Below are 21,757 nucleotides of genomic sequence, written 5' to 3'. Positions count from 1 at the left end.
TCCTGTTGAATCATCACTAACAGGTACCAGCCGAATCTGACTCCATTAGCCACGTGGGACGCCACCGTGAGCTATAACCAGACGGCATTTCACAAGAGTGAATGTTTATTCTTTTCGCATTGCCACACAGGGAATATTGATTGAATAATATTTAATCAACATTATTACTGCAAGTTCTAATCAAATATCGTATTCCAGTTTGGACATTTATTCGAAAGGAAAAAACTTGTTCTTATATTTATTCGAACATTTATTTTCTTATGGTCGAAAATTATTTTTACAACATCGAACATATTGAATTGATATTGACTCTTTTTTTCTTCCAATCAGCATATCTTCATTCAGGTTGCATATATTAATCTTTTGTATACCACCGCAGATGAATTATTAATGCTTTTTATCTGCACGCTTTTTATTCAAATAACTTTTATACTGTATTTTTTAAGGTGTATTTTTATTGTGTAATTTGTTATATGTTTACTTTGTTCTTGATCTATATATTGGTGTAATAAATATAATAATTTTGAATAGTCTGTGTGTGGTCCATTGGGAGAGTGCTCAGCCTTTCTATATACATTTTCAATTTATTTGACTGGGTGAGTCATCAGGCTTAGTAGCACCCATCCACAGTGAAAGGCGATAGAGAGCCACCATACTCTTTATATTAAAACTCCGTCCTCCCTCAGACATCAGCCAAAACTCCATCAGACATCAGCCAAAACTCCATCAGACATCAGCCAAAACTCCGTCAGACATCAGCCAAAACTCCAGACATCAGCCAAAACTCCGTCGTCCCTCATCCAAAACTCTGTCGTCCCTCAGACATCAGCCAAAACTCCATCAGACATCAGCCAAAACTCCATCGTCCCTCATCCAAAACTCCGTCGTCCCTCATCCAAAACTCAGTCGTCCCTCAGCCAAAACTCCGTCGTCCCTCAGCCAAAACTCCGTCGTCCCTCAGCCAAAACTCCATCAGACATCAGCCAAAACTCCGTCAGACATCAGCCAAAACTCCATTAGACATCAGCCAAAACTCCATCAGACATCAGCCAAAACTCTGTCAGACATCAGCCAAAACTCTGTTAGACATCAGCCAAAACTCCATCAGACATCAGCCAAAACTCCGTCAGACATCAGCCAAAACTCCGTCAGACATCAGCCAAAACTCCGTCAGACATCAGCCAAAACTCCGTCAGACATCAGCCAAAACTCCGTCAGACATCAGCCAAAACTCCGTCAGACATCAGCCAAAACTTCGTCCTCCCTAACTCAAAATATGGCCTACTACACACACTCTTCACCTGACAGAGCTGCTAGCTGCTGGAAAGGCAAAGGACCTGTGATGATGTCATGACCATGTGACGAGTCACGTGTGTGGGAGGGGTCAGATGTGCACAGCAGCTGGTAGAGTGTACAGAACTGTAGCCATCAAATAGAGCTCTGTACTAGAGATGTGTGTGTAACCTGCATGTAGCAGTGTTGTGTATTGTGTAGCAGGGCTGTATGTGTAACCTGCATGTCGCAGAGCGGTGTACTGTGTAGCAGAGCTGTATGTGTAAACTGCATGTAGCAGAGATGTGTACTGTGTAGCAGAGCTGTATATGTAACCTGCATGTAGCAGTGCTGTGTACTGTGTAGCAGAGCTGTATGTGTAACTTGTATGTAGCAGAGCTGTGTACTGTGTAGCAGAACTGTATGTGTACCCTGCATGTAGCAGAGCTGTGTACTGTGTAGCAGAGCTGTATTTGTAACCTGCATGTAGCAGAGCTGTATGTGTAACCTGCATGTAGCACAGCTGTGTACTGTGTAGCAGAGCTGTATTTGTAACCTGCATGTAGCAGAGCTGTATGTGTAACCTGCATGTAGCAGAGCTGTGTACTGTGTAGCAGAGCTGTATGTGTAACCTGCATGTAGCAGTGCTGTGTACTGTGTAGCAGAGCTGTATGTGTAACCTGCATGTAGCAGGGCTGTGTACTGTGTACCAGAGCTGTATGTGTAACCTGCATGTAGCAGAGCTGTATGTGTAACCTGCATGTAGCAGAGCTGTATGTGTATCCTGCATGTAGCAGAGCTGTGTACTGTGTAGCAGAGCTGTATGTGTAACCTGCATGTAGCAGAGCTGTATGTGTAACCTGCATGTAGCAGTGCTGTGTACTGTGAAGCAGAGCTGTATGTGTAACCTGCATGTAGCAGAGCTGTATTTGTAACCTGCATGTAGCAGAGCTGTGTACTGTGTAGCAGAGCTGTATGTGTAACCTGCATGTAGCAGAGCTGTATGTGTAACCTGCATGTAGCAGAGCTGTGTACTGTGTAGCAGAGCTGTATGTGTAACCTGCATGTAGCAGAGCTGTGTACTGTGTAGCAGAGCTGTATGTGTAACCTGCATGTAGGAGAGTTGTATGTGTAACCTGCATGTAGCAGAGCTGTATACTGTGTAGCAGAGCTGTATGTGTAACCTGAATGTAGCAGAGCTGTGTACTGTGTAGCAGAGCTGTATGTGTAACTTGCATGTAGCAGAGCTGTGTACTGTGTAGCAGAGCTGTATGTGTAACTTGCATGTAGCAGAGCTGGTTACTGTGTAGTAGAGCTGTATGTGTAACCTGGATGTAGCAGTGCTGTGTACTGTGTAGCAGATCTGTATGTGTACCCTGCATGTAGCAGAGCTGTGTACTGTGTAGCAGTGCTGTATGTGTAACCTGCATGTAGCAGAGCTGTATGTGTAACCTGCATGTAGAAGAGTTGTATGTGTAACCTGCATGTAGCAGAGCTGTGTACTGTGTAGCAGAGCTGTATGTGTAACCTGCATGTAGCAGTGCTGTGTACTGTGTAGCAGATCTGTATGTGTACCCTGCATGTAGCAGAGCTGTGTACTGTGTAGCAGAGCTGTATGTGTAACCTGCATGTAGCAGAGCTGTATGTGTAACCTGCATGTAGGAGAGCTGTATGTGTAACCTGCATGTAGCAGAGCTGTATGTGTAACCTGCATGTAGCAGAGCTGTGTACTGTGTAGCAGAGCTGTATGTGTAACCTGCATGTAGCATTGCTGTTTACTGTGTAGCAGAGTTGTATGTGTAACTTGCATGTAGCAGAGCTGTGTACTGTGTAGTAGAGCTATATGTGTAACCTGCAGGTAGCAGTGCTGTGTACTGTGTAGCAGAGATGTGTACTGTGTTACAGAGATGTGTGTGTAACCTGCATGTAGCAGAGCTGTGTACTGTGTTACAGAGATGTGTGTGTAACCTGGGAACTATAAAAAAGTGTAAAAAAAATAATAATAATTAGATCACCCCCCTTTTCCCAAAATGAAAATAAAAGAACTGAAAAAATACACATCATGGGTGTCGCAATGTGTAAAATCACCCATTGTATAAAAATATATTCCCCATACGGCAAACAGCAAAACAGAAAAAAAAAGAGTCCAAATGTCCGATTCGTCGTTTTTGGTCGCTTCATTTGCTACAATTTTTTTTTATAAAAAGTGATCAAAAAGTCTTAAACACCCCAGAATGGTATGAGTGAAAAGTTCAGATTGCCCTGCAAAAAATGAGCCCCACCCAGCTCCGTAAACATAATTACAAAAAAGTTATATGGGTTAAAATAAAAAATAAATAAATCAGATTCTGGAAATCTCCTGTCACTCCGAGTTACTCAGAATTGGTAGCCCTAATTAATAAATACATGCAACATGAATGTATATATGCCGCTTCACACAAAACTAGATCACAAGTGTTAGGCCTCTTACACATAAACGTTGTTGGTCGATTCCGTGCATTAGGGACAGCAATTTGCAGTCCCCAATGCACGGGCAACGTGCGTGCACCGGCTGGGACAGATCAAGACTTATTCAACTTGAATGGGTCAGTGAGCATGTTCTACTTTTTTGCTGTGCGGAGGCACGGCCAGAAACACCACGGAAGCACTCTGTAGTGCTTCTATGGGGATCCGATCCGTGTTTACGTTCCGTTCAAGTGAATGGGTCGACATCACGGATGCGGGATGCACACGGCTGGTGCCCTGTGTATTGCGGAACCGCCGTATGTGGTCCACAATACAACCACAGGCACACAGCGGCCATGTGCAAGAGGCAGGGCCGGTACAAGGCAGGGGCCGAAGGAGCGGGTGCCCTGGGCGCTACCATTTGCGGACAGGAGGGGGGCGCAGGTGAAGTGCCAGCAGTGTACAGCTTCACTGTACCACATTAGCCAAGCGCCACTTGCTGTGCTTGCTGTGCTGAGTGCGCTCCTGCACCCGCCTACACCGTCCACACCAGCCATGTCAGCGCTGCTCCTTCTCTCCCCCTATGAATTTTGTGCCGACTGCGCTCCTGGCTCGGGCTCCCTTTCCTCCTCTGCGTTTCCTCGCCCCCCCCCCCCCCCCCATGGAGGATTCATTTGGTTGATACCACCGGCGTGCGCCGTGTGACGTCACGCGGCTCACGCCGGAGGCGAGGTGTGAGGTGAGAGAGGGAGGACTCGCGCAGCCTACAGGGAGCTGTGTCGGCGCGTGAAGAACAAGCCACGAGGAGCCTGCCTTCACTAGCTGCTACTCACACACAGACTGTAAAAAGTAAGAAAATAATGTAATACAAATAACAAACTAATTTTTTTCTTAAAAACGGGGGGGGGGGGGGGGGGGGCGCAGTTTGCCATCTTCGCCCTGGGCACCAAATGGCCTTGTCCCAGCCCTGGCAAGAGGCCTTACAAAGATGGGATTTATGGTGCACATCCACTTATGCTTCCCATATTCCACAGATTTATATCACACAGCTACTTACAGTTGTGCTGATAAGTTTACATACCCTTGCAGAACTTATGATTTCTTAAAGGGGTATTCTCATCTTCACTTTTTTATACTTGCCTTTCTTGAGCGCGATGTTCACTTCCTGGATTCTTCTCCATGCTTGCGCAGAAGACTGAAGATTTTCTCCCGGCCGGGGCGCTCAATGTCCTGAACGCGCACGCCGCCGCGCATGTGCCATGGTGACTTATTCCTGGCCTGTATAGTATAGAGTCGGCGTGCGCGTTCGCGGCTCTGTACTATACTGGCCAGGAAGAAGTCATCATGGCGCATGAGTGGCGGCATGCGTGTTCAGGACATTGCGCGGCCCGGCCGGATTCAACAGGAGAGGTGGCCGTAACCAGGGGAGACCAAAGACAACATCAGGTAAGAGGTGACTTATTTTCTAAAAAAGGGTGGGAATTGGGTAATAAAATGTATTTAGAAAAATGATCACTGTCAAATCATTAACAGATTTAACAGTGATCAATATGATGGGAATACCCCTTTAACCATTGTTCAGAGAATATGAATGATAACACGGACACTTGTCTCTCGCTCATGGTTAGTGGTCGGCTGAAGCCATTTATGTCAAACAACTGTGTTTACTCTTTATAAATCATAATCACAACACAAACTCCTCAAATGACCCTGATCAGAAGTTTACACACCCCAGCTCTTAATACCATGTATTGCCCCCTTTAACATCAATGACAGCTTGAAGTCTTTTGTGGTAGTTGTGGATGAGGCTCTTTATTTTCTCAGATGGTAAAACTGCCGATTCTTCCTGTTGAAAATAAAAAAGCAATTCCACCACAGTTTTACAGGATTTTTATTTACGACATTTGATGTGCGATAAAACTGACTTACTTTTATTCTACAGGTCAGATCGAATCCGGCGATACCTTATATGTATAGTTTTTCTTGCGTTTTAATAGTGATAAAAAAATAAAATAAAAATCTGATTAATTTTTTTGTCGCCATATTTTGAGCCCTATAACTTTTTAGCAATTATGTGTACGGAGCTGGGTGGGGGCTCATTATTTGCGGGGCAATCTGAACTTTTCACTGATACCATTCTGGGGTGTTTAAGACTTTTTGATCACTTTTTATTTAAATTTTTGTAGCAAATGAAGCGACCAAAAACGGCGAATCGGACATTTGGACTCTTTTTTTTTTTTTCTGTTTTGCTGTTTGCCGTATGGGGAATATATTTTTATACAATGGGTGTTTATACACATTGTGAAACCCATGATGTGTATTTTTTTAGTTCTTTTATTTTCATTTTGGGAAAAGGGGGGTGATCTGAATTTTTATGTTTTTTTTTTACACTTTTTTATAGTTCCCAGGTTACACACACATCTCTGTAACACAGTACACAGCCCTGCTACATGCGGTTAGACACACTGCTCTATATACACAGTACACAGCTCTTCTACATGCAGGTTACACATACAGCTCTGCTACACAGTACACAGCTCTGCTACATGCAGGGTACACATACAGCTCTACTACATGCAGGTTACACATACAGCTCTGCTACACAGTACACAGCCTGCTACATGCAGGTTACACATACAGCTCTGCTACATGCAGGTTACACATACAGCTCTGCTACACAGTACACAGCTCTGCTACATGCAGGTTACACATACAGCACTGCTACACAGTACACAGCACTGCTACATGCAGGTTATACATACAGCTCTGCTACACAGTACACAGCACTGCTACATGCAGGTTAAACATACAGCTCTGCTACATGCAGTTTACACATACAGCTCTGCTACACAGTACACAGCTCTGCTACATGCAGGTTAGACATACAGCTCTGCTATATACAGGTTACACATACAGCTCTTTCTACACAGTACACAGCTCTGCTACATGCAGGTTACACATACAGCTCTGCTACATGCAGGTTACACATACAGCTCTGCTACACAGTACACAGCAATGCTACATGCAGGTTACACATACAGCTCTGCTACATGCAGTTTACACATACAGCTCTTCTACACAGTACACAGCTCTGCTACATGCAGGGTACACATACAGCTCAGCTACACAGTACACAGCTCTGCTACATGCAGGTTACACATACAGCTCTGCTACACAGTACACAGCTCTGCTACATCCAGGGTACACATACAGCTCTGCTACATGCAGGTTACACATACAGCTCTGCTACACAATACACAGCACTGCTACATGCAGGTTACACATACAGCTCTGCTACACAGTACACAGCACTGCTACATGCAGGTTACACATACAGCTCTGCTACACAGTACACAACTCTGCTACATGCAGGTTACACATACAGCTCTGCTACATGCAGATTACACATACATCTCTGCTACACAGTACACAGCTCTGCTACATGCAGGTTACAAATACAGCTCTGCTACATGCAGGTTACACATACAGCTCTGCTACACAGTACACAGCACTGCTACATGCAGGTTACACATACAGCTCTGCTACATGCAGGTTACACATACAGCTCTGCTACACAGTACACAGCTCTGCTACATGCAGGTTACACATACAGCTCTGCTACATGCAGGTTACACATACAGCTCTGCTGCATGCAGGTAACACATACAGCTCTGCTACACAGTACACAGCACTGCTACATGCAGGTTACACATACAGCTCTGCTACACAGTACCCAGCTCTGCTACATGCAGGTTACACATACAGCTCTGCTACGTGCAGGTTACAAATACAGCTCTGCTACACAGTACACAGCTGTGCTACATGCAGGTTACACATACAGCCCTGCTACATGCAGGTTACAAATACAGCTCTGCTACACAGTACACAGCTCTGCTACATGCAGGGTACGCATACAGCTCTGCTACACAGTACACAGCTCTGCTACAGCCAGGGTACACATACAGCTCTGCTACATGCAGGTTACACATACAGCTCTACTACACAGTACACAGCACTGCTACATGCAGGTTAAACATACAGCTCTGCTACATGCAGGTTACACATACAGCTCTGCTACACAGTACACAGCCCTGCTACATGCAGGGTACACATACAGATCTGCTACACAGTACATAGCACTGCTACATGCAGGTTACACATACAGCTCTGCTACATGCAAGTTACACATACAGCTCTGCTACACAGTACACAGCACTGCTACATGCAGGTAAAACAAACAGCTCTGTTACATGCAGGTTACACATACAGCTCTGCTACATAGTACACAGCTCTGCTACATGCAGGTTACACATACAGCTCTGCTACATGCAGGTTACACATACAGCTCTGCTACACAGTACACATCTCTGCTACATGCAGGGTACACATACAGATCTGCTACACAGTACACAGCACTGCTTCATGCAGGTTACACATACAGCTCTGCTACACAGTACACAGCTCTGCTACAGCCAGGGTACACATACAGCTCTGCTACATGCAGGTTACAAATACAGCTCTGCTACACAGTACACAGCTCTGCTACATGCAGGGTACACATACAGCTCTGCTACACAGTACACAGCTCTGCTACATGCAAGTTACACATACAGCTCTGCTACACAGTACACAGCACTGCTACATGCAGGTTACACATACAGCTCTGCTACACAGTACACAGCTCTGCTACATGCAGGTTACACATACAGCTCTGCTACACAGTACACCGCTCTGCTACATGCAGGTTACACATACAGCTCTGCTACACAATACACAACACTGCTACATGCAGGTTACACACACATCTCTAGTACAGAGCTCTATTTGATGGCTACAGTTCTGTACACTCTACCAGCTGCTGTGCACATCTGACCCCTCCCACACACGTGACTCGTCACATGGTCATGACATCATCACAGGTCCTTTGCCTCTCCAGCAGCTAGCAGCTCTGTCAGGTGAAGAGTGTGTGTAGTAGGGCATATTTTGAGTTAGGGAGGACGAAGTTTTGGCTGATGTCTGACGGAGTTTTGGCTGATGTCTGACGGAGTTTTGGCTGATGTCTGACGGAGTTTTGGCTGATGTCTGACGGAGTTTTGGCTGATGTCTGACGGAGTTTTGGCTGATGTCTGACGGAGTTTTGGCTGATGTCTGACGGAGTTTTGGCTGAGGGACGACGAAGTTTTGGCTGAGGGACGACGGAGTTTTGGCTGAGGGACGACAGAGTTTTGGCTGATGTCTGACGGAGTTTTGGCTGATGTCTGACGGAGTTTTGGCTGATGTCTGACGGAGTTTTGGCTGATGTCTGAAGGAGTTTTGGCTGATGTCTGACGGAGTTTTGGATGAGGGAGGACGGAGTTTTGTCTGAGGTCTGATGGAGTTTTGCCTGACGGAGGATGGAGTTGTGGATGATGTCTGATGATGTCCTAATATGTATGCCGTACACAAATGTCTTTTCTGTGCTTACATCATTATCAGTTTTATTCAACCCCCAAGTGACATTCAATCTTAGTACTTAGTACAACATCCTTTTCCAGTTATAACAGCTTTTAAACGTGAAGCATAGTTTGACACAAGTGTCTTGCAGCGATCTATGGGTATCTTCGCCCATTCTTCATGGGCAAAAGCCTCCAGTTCAGTCACATTCTTAGGCTTGCGTGCGGCAACTGCTTTCTTTAAGTCCCACCAGAGGTTCTCAATCGGATTTAAGTCTGGTGACTGCGATGGCCACTTCAAAATGTTCCAGCCTTTAATCTGCAACCATGCTCTAGTGGACTTGGAGGTATGCTTGGGATCATTGTCCTGTTGAAAGGTCCAACGTCTCCCAAGCCTCAGGTTTGTGACGGACTGCATCACATTTTCATCCAATATCTCCTGGTACTGAAGAGAATTCATGGTACCTTGCACACGCTAAAGCTTCCCTGTACCTGTAGAAGCAAAACAACCCCAAAGCATGATTGACCCCCCGCCATGCTTCACAGTAGGCAAGGTGTTCTTTTCTTCATAGGCCTTGTTCTTCCTCCTCCAAACATAGCGTTAATCCATGGGCCCAAACAGTTCGAATTTTGTTTCATCAGTCCACAGAACACTATCCCAAAACTTTTGTGGTTTGTCCACATGACTTTTGGCATACTGCAGTCGACTCTTCTTATTCTTTGGAGACAGCAAGGGGGTGCGCCTGGGAGTTCTGGCATGGAGGCCTTCATTACGCAGTGTGCGCCTTATTGTCTGAGCTGAAACTTCAGTACCCACATCTGACAAATCTTTTTTCAGTTCCTCAGCAGTCACACAGGGACTTTTCTCCACTTTGCGCTTCAGGTAGCACACAGCAGTCGAAGTCAGCATCTTCTTTCTGCCACGACCAGGTAGCGTTTCAACAGTGCCCTTTGCCTTGAATTTGCGAATGATGCTTCCTATGGTGTCTCTTGGTATGTTTAACATCTTTGCAATCTTCTTAAAGCCATTGCCCTTCCTGTGAAGATAAATCACCTCTTCTCTTGTCTTCCTGGACCATTCTCTTGACTTCACCATGTTTGTAAACACACCAGTAAATGTCTAGAAGGAGCTGAGTATCACAGTCCTTTTAAATCTGCCTAATTGGTGCTTATTATGCTTGATTGCTGCTCCTTGACATCCACAGGTGTTTTCAATACCTGATCGAAAACACTTGAATGAACCTCTGTTCTTAAGAGTGGTAGTCTTTAAGGGGTTGAATAATTGTGTCAATGAAGAAATCACAAAAAGAACATTTAATACTGTATTACAAAAACAATTGATGTCATTTTAGTTGCATTTGGTTCTTTAAAAAGTCCTTGTAAGATTTCATTCTGAACACAATTACAAATGTACACTAAATTCCCTAAAACCCTTTACAGCATTGGGGGTTGAATAATTTTGAACACAACTGTAGAGTCAGGGAATGATACACTGAAAGAGCAGGAAGAGAGATAAGAAAAAACCCAAAGAGAACAGTGTCCTTAAGACCAATAGATTGGAGCATGATCAGGAGGAGATTGTGGTCTATAGTGTCCAATTCTGCATAGAGATTGAGGAGAATAAGTAGAGAGCAGTAACCATTGCATTTAGCTATCAGGAGGTCATTTGTCACTTTGGTGAGGGCAGTTTCTAAAACTAGTTTGTAAGAGGTTAAGGAGTGAGTTTACAGAGAGGTAGTGGATGAGGTGAGAGTAAACCATGCTCTTAAGAGTTTAGAGATGAAGGGGAGATTAGAGACAGGCCTGTAGTTAGTTATGTTATATGGGTCAAGAGAGTTTTTTTTTTTTAATAATGGGGTTATGACTAAATGTTTGAAAGAGAAGGTGAAGATACCAGAAAAGAGAGAGAGATTGAAGATTTTTGTAAAATGGGTAGTAACAGCTGGGGAAAGAGATTGGAGGAGGTGTGAGAGAATAGGATCAGAGGGGCAAGAAGAGAGAAGTCTGGAGACTTCTGTGATTGGTTTGAACGTGGAAAGTGAGCCAGGGGAAGTGCAGCAGGAAAGGGGATCAATGGCACTCAGTGGCTAGGAGCTAATTTCCTGTCGAATGTTTTCAATTTTCTTTTTAAAGTTGGTGGCCAGTAGAGATGAGTAGTGTTGATTGTTGCTGGGGTGCTCAAGTAGAACACCTCAGGGTGCACAATGGAAGTCAAAGGGAGAACCCGAGCAATAAACCAGGCACCCTCTGCTCTGAAGAATGGAGGGTGTCTGGTTCACATGAAAAGGTCAGAAATTGATGGAAACGCCACTGAAATGGTTTGTGAACATCATGGGGAGGATGTCTGGATGCATCTTGGACTCCCAGGTTGCTGCTGGGAACAATGTTGTCTGAGTAGTATGCCAATTTTACAGACTGACAATAATACGTCTTCCCCCATTTCCACCTCTTCCACATGCAAAGCGTCTGTCTTCCTTGTGAGCAGCAAGCGTTTCAGTAGACACAGAAGTGGGATGGTTACACTAATAATAGCGGCATCGCCGCTCACCATCTGTGTTGATACCTCAAAGTTGCGTAAAACCTCGCAGAGTTCAGACATCCATGCCCACTCGTCGCTTGTGAAGAGCGGAAGCTGACTGGAAAGGCGACAACCATGTTGCAGCTGGTATTCCACTACTGCCTTCTGCTGCTCACAAAGACTGGCCAACATATGGAACGTGGAGTTCCAGTGCGTGCTCACGTCGCACAACATTCGGTGAGCTGGCAATTGCAAACGCTGCTGCAGCGCTGCCAGACCGAAGGCAGCTGTAGATGACTTTTGGAATTGGGCACACAAGAGGCGCACCTTCGTCAGTATCTCAGGCGAATTGGAGTAGGTTTTGAGAAACCACTGAACCACTAAGTTTAACACGTGGGCTAGGCATGGTATGTATGTGAGATTGCCGAGCTCCAAAGCCGCCACCAAGTTACGGCCATTATCAGACACAACCATGCCTGGTTGTAGGTTGAGTGGCGAGAGCCACAGCTCAGTCTGGTCCCTTATAACCTGCCACAGCTCTGTGGCGGTGTGCTGTTTGTCACCTAAGCAAATACATTTCAGCAAGGCCTGTTGCCGCTTCCCCACTGCAGTGCTACACTGCTTTCAGCTACTGACTGATGGCTGACTGGTGCTGCAAGATGAGAATTCAGAATTGCAAGTGGAGGTGGAGGTGGAAGAGGGGAAGGGGGAGTTGCAGCCACTAAAGTAGGTGGTGGCGAAAATCATGATAGAAGTAGGGCCCGCAATCCTTGGCGTCGGTAGCACCTGTGCCATCCCAGGGTATGACTCACTCCCAGCCTCCACAACTTTCACCCAGTGTGCCATCAGGGAAATGTAGCGACCATGGCCAAAACCGTTTGTCTAAGTGTCAGTCGTTAAGTGGACCTTCCCAATAACTGCGTTGGTCAGGGCTAAGGTGATGTTATGGGACACATGCTGGTATAAAGCGTGAATGGCAGACCAGGAAAAATAGTGGCTGCTGGGGACTGAGTAACAAGGGATGGCCACCGCCATCAGGCTGCAGAATGCCTCAGTGTCCACAAGCCTAAATGGCAACATTTCCAGGGCCAGCAATTTGAAAGGTGCGCATTTAGTGCTATGGCCTGTGGGTGGGTGGCTGGGTATTTGCGCTTCCGTTCCATGGCCTGGGGTATGGACATCTGTACACTGCACTGGGATACAGAAGCGGATGTGCTAGCTGATGCTGCTTGTGAAAGTCCAGGTGCAGGGCGGGAGGCATCCAGGCCTGCGTCTTGTACAGGTGATTGGCGCCAGCATGTAACACAGGGGAAAATGAGGCAGTGGTGTGACTCGCAGACACTGATTGTGGACCCAGGCGTTCGCCCACCTATTAGGGTGCTTTGATGCCATGTGTCGGATCATGCTGCTGGTGGTGAGGTTGCTAGTGTTCACGCCCCTGCTCTTTTTGGTAAGGCACAGGTTGCAAATGACAATTATTTTATCATCCGCACTTTCATCAAAAAAGTGCCAGACTGTGGGACAAGGGTGTGGCCCGCCTTCTCCCTTTTGCCACTCCACTGCCTCTTCCAGCCTGTTGCGGTGCTTCAGATCCCCCCCCCCCCCTCTGTACTGCTGTCCTCGCTCGTCTTGCCACCTTCCCAGGTTGGGTCAGTGATTTTATCATCCACCACCTCCTCTTCCACTTCCTCACTCTGGTCATCCTCCTGACTTGTTGACCTAACAACAACCTCACTTATTGACAAATGTGTCTTATCCTCATCATCGACCTCTTGAGACACTAATTTCTCTTGACTTATTGGCAACTGTGTCTCATCATCATCATCCACCTCATGAAACACTAATTGCCGTTCCCCACCTCCATCTTTTTCTGACGAGTTTGGGAATTAGTGCACAAGATCTCCCCATGTCCCTCTTCAAGCGGGCTTGGCGAGAGGCCCAAATTAAGGAATGGCGATGAAAAGAGCTACTCGGAATATCCGAGTGTGGGATCACTTGTTTGCCAAGACACTCCATGGTGGGAGGAAGGAGGATCAGGGTGAAAATTCTGTTGACCAGACTCTTGGCTACTGAGACTGGACTTTGTGGAAGACAGGGTGGTGCATAACCGACTGGAAGCATTATCTGCTGCAATCCAACCAACCACCTGCTCGCACTGGTCTGACTTTGAAAGTGGTGTCCTGCGCCGCCCTGCAAACTGGGACACGAAGCTAGGTATCATGGATTAGTTTCTTATGCTCTGGCAGCAGGCACAGTTTCACCGCGCCTAGGGCCACGGCCTCTGCGTGCTCCATCAGCTACTTCCCTGTCCTTTACTGCTCGCCTTCATCATATTAAATGGTATATATACTTGCAAGTATGTCACACATACAGTTTTGCAGCATGCGCAAATAAATTAGTCAATGTCCCAGACATTTGGGATGCGGAAACGAAATACAGGAGAGGTACCACAGGTAAGGGCGCTGCTGTCAACAGTGGCTAAGAAAAAATTACAGTCAATGTCACAGATATTTGGGATGCGGCAACGTTTTACAGGAGAGGTACCACAGGTAATGGTGCTGCTGTCAACCTTTGCTAAGAAAAAATTGAAGTCAATGTCACAGTATTTGGGATGCTGAAACGTTATCCAGGAGAGATACCACAGGTAATGGCGCTGATGTCACCAGTGGCTAAGAAAAAATTACAGTCAATGTCACTGATATTTGGGATGCGGAAACGTTATACAGGAGAGGTACCTCAGGTAATGGCGCTGCTGTCACCAGCGGCTAAGAAAAAATGACAGTCAATGTCACAGATATTTGGGATGCGGAAACGTTATACAGGAGAGGCACCACAGGTAATGGCGCTGCTGTCACCAGCGGCTAAGAAAAAAATTACAGTCAATGTCACAGATATTTGGGATGCGGAAACGTTATACAGGAGAAGAACCACAGGTAATGGCGCTGCTGTCAACGGCGGCTAACTTTATACAGGAGAGGTACCACAGGTAATGGCGCTGCTGTCACCAGAGGCTAATAAAAAATTACTGTTAATGTCGCAGATATTTGGGATGCGGAAACGTTATACAGGAGAAGTACCACAGGTAATGGCGCTGCTGTCAACAGCGGCTAAGAAAAAAATACAGTCAATGTCACAGATATTTGGGATGCAGAAACGTTATGCAGGAGAGGTACCACAGGTAATGGCGCTGCTGTCAACAGCGGCTATCGTTATACAGGAGAGGTACCACAGGTAATGGCGCTGCTGTCACCAGCAGCTAAGAAAAAATTACAGTTAATGTTACAGATATTTGGGATGCGGAAACGTTATACAGGAGAAGTGCCACAGGTAATGGCGCTGCTGTCAACAGCAGCTAAGAAAAAAATACAATCAATGTCACAGATATTTGGGATGCAGAAATGTTATACAGGAGAGGTACCACAGGTACTGGCGCTGCTGTCAACAGCGGCTAACGTCATACAGGAGAGGTACCACAGGTAATGGCACTGCTGTCCCCAGCGGCTAACGTTATACAGGAGAGGTACCACAGGTAATGGCACTGCTGTCACCTGCGGCTAAGAAAAAATTACAGTTAATGTCGCAGATATTTGGGATGCGGAAACGTTATACAGGAGAAGTACCACAGGTAATGGCGCTGCTGTCAACAACGGCTAAGAAAAAAATACAGTCAATGTCACAGATATTTGGGATGCAGAAACGTTATATAGGAGAGGTACCACAGGTAATGGTGCTGCTGTCAACAGCGGCTAACGTTATACATGAGACGTACCACAGGTAATGGCACTGCTGTCAACAGGAGCTAAGAAAAAAATACAGTCAATGTCACAGATATTTGGGATGCGGAAACGTTATACAGGAGAGATACCACAGGTAATGGCACTGCTGTCAACAGCGGCTAATAAAAAATTTCAGTCAATGTCACAGATATTTGGGATGCGGAAATGTTATACAGGAGAAGTACCACAGGTAATGGCGCTGCTGTCAACAGCAGCTAAGAAAAAAATACAGTCAATTTCACACTGATCTTTACACTATGACTAACACGATGAGGTCAGTGTGAACATGCGCAATGAAGAGTTGGAGACGCGCAACGAACGCGAAGGTATATGTGGGCCCCATCGCCACCGAAGGTCATATTTCTGTGATCCACATTCAGTATGTCACTTATATAATTGTGAATTTAACTTAAATAAAGTACTGTACACATTTTAATTCTCACTGAAGGGAAGGCATCCCTAAAGTTATACATTGTGTAGCACTTGTCACTTTATGCACATGCACTTTATTGATTTGTATCAGATGTATGTAATTGCAATTGATTGTAACCACACCTTTATGGGTTGGACACTTTGTAAATGCCTTTATATTGTCTCACTTTCACTGTTACTATGTTTGAGGAAGGCTCTTGTGAGCCGAAACGTCGCAAGATTTGCCATATTATGGGTGAATAAATCACTGCTGTTTTTACCACATATTTGGAGTGCAGTCCTACTTCTTCGTTTTTTATACTATTGGGGTTTGCCGCTGCCCTGCGTTGGACCGTGCACCTGCACTCTGGTTGGTGCTCCCACTGGACTTTTTCCTTTCTATATTCATCGGCACCGTGGGTGAGCACACCTGAAGAATTATCATGTCAAATACGGAAACACCCTATGGCGGCACCTATACTGTTGAGGAGGTGGAACGCATTATGCGGGGAATTGAGAGTGATGCCTCATTTCTGCAAGCTCCAACCGCAAAGGAACTCAAACGCAAGTATGTCGCTTTATCCAGGCGTCTCATCGCAATGAAATTACATATGGCCACTTTGGGACAATATTACAAAGATAAGAAAATTCCGAGAGGAATGCGATCAAATTTACGGCCAAATCTTTTTCCAAACAATGATTTATTTTGCAAACGTTTTGAGATGTTATCAAACAGGTATTCACTTGACTATATTTTATTAAACATCGAGTTTTTGCAAATAGAAGTGGCCTCACTCTCTGAAGAACTGTCAGAGGTAGAACGGACATTGCAGATACAATTACCTGCTGATGATTTTATTCAATATAAAGAGGAAGTCAAAAATCAACTTAATAAGTTTCAGATGGAATTGGAGGAAGGGAAAAGGAGTAAATGGTCACGTGATGTAGATGACTACAAACGAGGTGATATATACACCTGGCAAACTGACCAGCCATCCACGAGCTTCAACCGTGACAATAGGAAAAGGAGGAATTACACACAATCGCCCACAGATAAAGACCAAGCTTTTTTAGGGGTGGATCCAGAGACAAAGAAAAGAACAAGAACCAGGAGAGGAGGCCGCCGGTATAGAAGATAAGGGAAAACAGCGGTACAACAGAACCAGACTACAATCAACAAAGACGCCATCACAGAGAAAGAGACAATAGTCTTCAATCTATCCTCAGTTGAACTGACTGAAGCCCAGCTGAGTGTCCTGTCCAAGGGTCTCACCTTTTGCCCGAGCACCAAGGTAAATTGGTTTGACTTAGAGATGGACTTAACTGATTTTTTCCGTTCTCTTAAACTTAAAGTATTTTTTAAGGGACGTACTGTAAATGCACAAACATGCCCCAGCAAATTTTCACTCAAGGGATTAAGTTTATCTAATAAAAGTGCCTTTTTTCCGAATGTAGATGTACCTGCGATAGAGGCCTACATTTCTGCAGTTCAACGAGATGTCAGTATGCTGAAATCCCTATACGGGGACACAGCGAGAGTAAGCAATCCCAATCTGACTACTGCCGAAATTGAGGCCCTATCTCAACTTAAGAACAACCCCCAGTTAACTATCAAACCGGCCGATAAGGGCGGCGGGGTAGTTGTTCTTGATACACAAAACTATATCAGAGAAATTGAACGACAACTGAATGACACAAATGTATATGGTGTATTGCAAGGTGACCCGAAATTTCGTATTATGGCTATTATCAATAGGAGTCTATCCGATGCGGTGGCCGGGGGTATTATAGATGAGGGATTAAGGGAGTATCTGACGATAACAACTCCCATTACTCCCGTTATATACATATTACCCAAGGTCCACAAAACCCGGTCGCCCCATCGTATCTGGCTCAGACTCTGTTTTTAGCAGAATATCCATCTTTCTTGACAGGATACTCAGAGAATTTTCAATGGCTGGAAAGTCCTATATAAAAGATACAGGCGATTTTCTACAACAACTGAGGGCAGTGGATGTCAGCGATATGCAGACTGTGACTCTCGTGTCCTTTGACGTTGTGTCCTTATACACGTCAATAGGGCATGAGAAGGGCATCGGTGCAGTCAACAAATATCTGGATGACTCGCCCGTAACACAGAATGCAAAGTGTTTTATAAACATTTTGCTGAGACTGATTCTTGAAAACAACTACTTCTTGTTTCAAGATACCTTTTATAATCAGAAACGTGGCGTGGCGATGGGGTCCAATGTGGCCCCAACGTACGCAAATATCTACATGCGACACATGGAGGAGGACTTTATCTATGTATCCCACCACTTTCAACATGTGATCAGGTGGTGGCGATACATAGATGACGTCTTCCTCCTGTGGTCTGGTACGGAATCACAATTAAGGGAGTTCCATACATACCTTAATAATATAGATCCTGATCTTCAATATACCATATCATACTCCAATACACAATTGTCATTCTTGGATACCAATGTGAAGTTGGTTGATGGTACAATTGGTACAGGATTGTATGTGAAGTCGACTGATAGGAACACTATCTTGCGGTATGAAAGCAATCACCCGCGCAGCCTAGTGAAACACCTTCCTCATTCACAATTTCTACGTACGAAACGCATTGTCTCTGACCACACCGAATTGTTAAATACATTGGAAACGATGGCAGGCAAATTTAGGGACCGGGGTTATCCCCGTAGACTGCTAGATGCACATAAAAATTAAATTTTAGATATGAACACCGAAATAACATCAATTATTCCCAAAAAAAAACAGAGGATACCATTTATGTCCACCTACTCTGAATGTAGTTTGGAGATAGGTCGTATCCTTAGAGATAATTGGAGTATCTTAAGCAGGTCTATTATAGATGTACCAGAATTTAAACTCCCTTTCTACAGTCAATTTCACAGATATTTGGGATGCAGAAACGTTATACAGGAGAGGTACCACAGGTAATGGCGCTGCTGTCACCAACGGCTAAGAAAAAATTTGTCAATGTCACTAATATTTGGGATGCGGAAGCGTTTTACAGGAGAGGTACCACAGATAATGGCGCTGCTGTCAACAGCGGCTAGGAAAAAATTACAGTCAATGTCGATGATATTTGGGATGTGGAAATGTTATACAGGAGAGGTACCACAGGTAATGGCACTGCTGTCACCAGTAGCTAAAAAAAAATTACAGTCAATGTCACCGATTTTTGGGATGCTGAAACGTTATACAGGAGAGGTACCACAGGTAATGGCGCTGCTGCCATAGGCGGCTAAGAAAAAATTATAGTCAATGTCACAGATATTTGTGATGCGGAAACGTTATACAGGAGAGGTACCACAAGTAATGGCGCTGCTGTCAACAACGGCTAAGAAAAAATTACAGTCAATGTCACAGATATTTGGGATGAGGAAACGTTTTACAACAGATGTAGTGTAGGTAATGTCACTATCCGCAGCGTCTACGGAAGATTGTAGTAAGTACTACAGGCTGTATTGCACATGATTTCTATACTTTAACATTGCCTACAGGTTAGATATGATTACTACAGTGACTGCACCGGGCCCCGCTGCTATTACAAAACCAGATGCCGGCCCCCAGCCCCTCCTCCCTCCCTGCTGATACACCCGCTAGCCGCGCTGTGCAGCAACGCGGCAGCGGTGTATCAGTGTAAATTGCAGCATTCGCCCCATAAGACTCACTGCCATTTTCCCCCCACTTTGGGGGGGGGGGGGAAAGTGCGTCTTATAGGGTGAAAAATACAGTATATTGCTGCCAGATACAACAATAGTCCTTAAAAAGAACTTATTGGGTCTCTATAACTGCACGCAATTTAGCGCAGGTTGCGCTAAAAATATATATTGCTGCCAGACACAACAATAGTCCTTAAAAGGACTTTTGGGTCTCTAACACCAACCCTGCCTAACAAAAAAATAAAATTCAATTCCCTACACTATCTGTCCCTTCTACAGCACAGCTCTCCCTGACTAAGACTGAGCCGAACCACGTGTCATCGGACGCTTCCGGCCAGCCAATCACGGTAACATAGTAACATAGTACATAAGGCCGAAAAAAGACATTTGTCCACCCAGTTCGGCCTGTTATCCCGCAAGTCGATCCAGACGAAGGCAAAAAAAAAAAAAACCTGTGATGTAGAAGCCAATTTTCCCCACTTTAGGGGAATAAAAAATTCCTTCCCGACTCCAATCAGGCAATCAGAATAACTCCCTGGATCAACAACCCCTCCCTGGATCACTCACAAATACCTCGCAGATAAAAAAAAATTCTATTTAATATTTTTCTGTGATATAATCACATTTGCAAGCCCGTGTGTGTCAGGCCCACACAGACTGTATTGTGACCACTGGCTAGTGGCTAGGCCTCCACTTATACCGTTACAGGGTGTCACTCACTCACAAATACCTTGCAGATAAAAAAAATATATATTTAATATTTTTCTGTGATATAATCACATTTGCAAGCCCTTATGTGTCAGGCCCACACAGACGGTATTGTGGCCACTGGCTAGGCCTCCACTCATACCGTTACAGGGTGTCACTCACTCAAAGACCTTTCAGATAAAAAAAATAATATTTTATATTTTTCTGTGATATAATCACATTTGCAAAGCCGTGTGTGTCAGGCCCACACAGACTGTATTGTGGCCACTGGCTAGTGGCTAGGCCTGCACTTATACCGTTACAGGGTGTCACTCACTCACAAATACCTCGCAGATAAAAAAAAATTATATTTAATATTTTTCTGTGATATAATCACATTTGCAAGCCCTTGTGTGTCAGGCCCACACAGACTGTATTGTGGCCACTGGCTAGTGTCTAGGCCTCCACTTATACCGTTTCAGGGTGTCACTCACTCACAAATACCTCGCAGATCAAAAAAAATTATATTTAATATTTTTCTGTGATATAATCACATTTGTAAGCCCGTGTGTGTCAGGCCCACACAGACTGTATTGTGGCCACTGGCTAGGCCTCCACTCATACCGTTACAGGGTGTCACTCACTCAAAGACCTTTCAGATAAAAAAATTCTATTTAATATTTTTCTGTGATATAATCACATTTGCAAGCCCGTGTGTGTCAGGCCCACACAGACTGTATTGTGGCCACTGGCTAGGCCTCCACTCATACCGTTACAGGGTGTCACTCACTCAAAGACCTTTCAGATAAAAAAATTCTATTTAATATTTTTCTGTGATATAATCACAGTTGCAAGCCAGTGTGTGTCAGGCCCACACAGACTGTACTGTGCCCACTGCCCACCACTTATATAGGGTGACACAGTACCTTGCACGCATAGTAACACTTATCTAATAAAAAATGACAGGCAGAGGCAGGCCACGCCGCAGGGGCCGTCGTGGCGTGGTGCTGTGATTTCCACTGGCCCTGGAATAATGCCCAGTGTTCAGAGGCCACGTACCCTGAACCCAAAAAATTCGGAGAAAATAGTTGACTGGCTTACACAGGACACACAATCTTCAACAGCTTCCGCTAAGAACCTCGAGGCACCATCCTCCTCCAGCTCAGCTTTGGTCACCTGCTCTCAAGTTACCACTCTCCCGCCCGCCGCCACCACCACCACTACCACCACAGCCACCACAGCCGCTTCACTTGATCCATCAGAGGAGTTATTTACACATCAGTTGGATGAAATTAGTGATGCGCAACCATTATTGCCAGAGGATGGAGATAACACGGATATGTCTCAGGGAGGCAGCATTACACACATGGACGTACAGTGTGATAATGATGATGATGTTGTTCCCGCTGCTGCTTCCTTTGCTGAGGTGTCAGATACAAGTGAAGTGGTTGATGATGACGATGTGTCCGTGGATGCCACGTGGGTGCCTGCTCGAAGAGAAGAAGAAGAGGGGGAAAGTTC

Source organism: Bufo bufo, chromosome 2 (genome assembly GCF_905171765.1).
Source record: "Bufo bufo chromosome 2, aBufBuf1.1, whole genome shotgun sequence".
Lineage (NCBI taxonomy): Eukaryota > Metazoa > Chordata > Amphibia > Anura > Bufonidae > Bufo > Bufo bufo.
The sequence above is the reverse complement of the archived record's forward strand: the minus strand, read 5'-3'. Positions refer to the sequence as shown.